The sequence below is a fragment of the Austrofundulus limnaeus genome, unplaced genomic scaffold, assembly GCF_001266775.1.
Source record: "Austrofundulus limnaeus strain Quisiro unplaced genomic scaffold, Austrofundulus_limnaeus-1.0 Scaffold61, whole genome shotgun sequence".
Taxonomy (NCBI): domain Eukaryota; kingdom Metazoa; phylum Chordata; class Actinopteri; order Cyprinodontiformes; family Rivulidae; genus Austrofundulus; species Austrofundulus limnaeus.
In genome coordinates this window covers 1,631,267-1,632,902 of record NW_013952463.1, presented here as the reverse complement: position 1 = coordinate 1,632,902, position 1,636 = coordinate 1,631,267, and the positions used below count along the sequence as shown (strand labels likewise).

Here is a 1,636-nt window from a genome sequence, read left to right as displayed (position 1 = left end):
TTGTGTGGTCAGATACAGTAAACCCACTGAAACCTTTAGAGAAGGAGTGTCCTGAAGTGTTGGCGAGTGTGTTACTGGGGGGTATTTCACATTTTGTATGATTTATGTATAAATTATCATAAAGTACACTATGTTGCCAAAAGTATTTGCTCACCCCTCCAAATGACTGTGCACCAGTGTACAAAGCAAGGTCGATAAAGACATGGATGGCAGAGTCTGGTGTGAATAAACTTGACTGACCTGCGCAGAGTCCTGACATCAACCCAARAGAATACCTTTGGGGGTGAGTTGGAGCAGAGACTGAGAGCCAGGCCTTCTGTCCAACATCAGTAAGTGACCTCAAAAATGTGCTTCTGGAAAATTGGTCAAAAATCCCCATAAACACTTCTAAACCTTGTGGACAGCCTTCCCAGAAGAGTTGAAGCTGTTCTCGCTGCAAAGTGTGGACCAACGTCATATTTGACCCTATAGATTAGGAATGGGATGCCACTTCAGCTATGTGAGTCAAGGCAGGTGAGCAAATACTTTTGGCAATATAGTGCATTTGCCATTTCTAACATGGAAAACTGCCAATTTCTGCCATATGCTTTTTTGAGGCTCTCAAACACTTGGAGAAATCTAAACAGGTTGAGCCAGGTCCTTAGGAGGGTTTCTGTCATGTTTCTAGAAAGATGTTTGGCCTACATGCAGAACACTCTCAGGAGACGAGGAAAGTTCAAAAAGTTTATTTACAAATAAAAAAAAAATTGAGAATCTCCTTCTGGGGATGGAGACCCAGGGGAAGGGAATCACTGAAGGCAGAGGAGAATATGATGAGAAACACAAAAATACTGATGGAATGATGAACCAAAAAAAAAAAACCTCTAACTGGAGTTGTGAGGGAGCGTCCACCAGTGGGGGGTGGTTGAGTGCAGTGCAGCCAGATGGAGCGATGGGAGGACAGATTACCGTGCAGACCGGGGACAAAGACCTTGAAGCTGTCAGTCTCAAAACTGCTCCAGGAGATCTTGGGTTCTCGAGGAGGCTAAGGGAAACTCTGGTAGATGAACCAGGAGGTGGTGGAGGAAACCTTGGAAGGAGATCGCAGGAGTTAATATAAAGTTCCACAGGGGAAAAAAAACATCTCAGAAATTAACACAGAGAAAAAAAACTACAAGAGCATGAGATACCATTGCAGARAAACACTCAGGCACTGGAGAACTGACAGCCAACTCTTTTTCTCCCCTGGATGATTGCAGGAGAGGATCTGCAGGTGTGAGTGATAATCAGCGGTTCTACCCTCCAGTGACAGCAGCTCCAGACTATCTGCACAAACAAACTGAAGACAACAAAAACTCACCCAAACCCAGGTTTCTAACAGTTTCTTCTGATTATAAGACTGAGCTTGCCTGCAACTCCTTCAGTCTGAGCAGTTACAGTTGCCTGCAACTGCTCAGACTGAAGGAGTAGGATATTTTGGATAAAAGACAAAAAGTTTCCACAAATAACCTGTTCAGAGGACCTGACTCAACCTTGTTAGACTTTTTTACCTGGATTACTCATCCATGTTTTTATTTTTTATCATCTTGATTACTGCAATTCTCTGTTTATTGGTCTGCCTAAAAAACCCCTCAAATGCCTACAATTAGTACAAAAT

The 1,636-nt window shown here is 43.1% G+C and overlaps 1 long non-coding RNA gene across 1 annotated transcript; it reads right to left on the bottom strand.

Annotated features, from left to right (window-relative positions):
* Nucleotides 1-781: 781 nt before the first annotated feature.
* On the bottom strand, nt 782-1,423 carry LOC106518429 (uncharacterized). The gene is made up of 3 exons (XR_001310317.1): nt 1,340-1,423; nt 862-1,246; nt 782-791 (listed from the first exon to the last, which is right to left on the bottom strand). It is a non-coding gene; the product is annotated as an uncharacterized LOC106518429 (long non-coding RNA).
* Between the last annotated feature and the right edge of the window lie 213 nt (nt 1,424-1,636).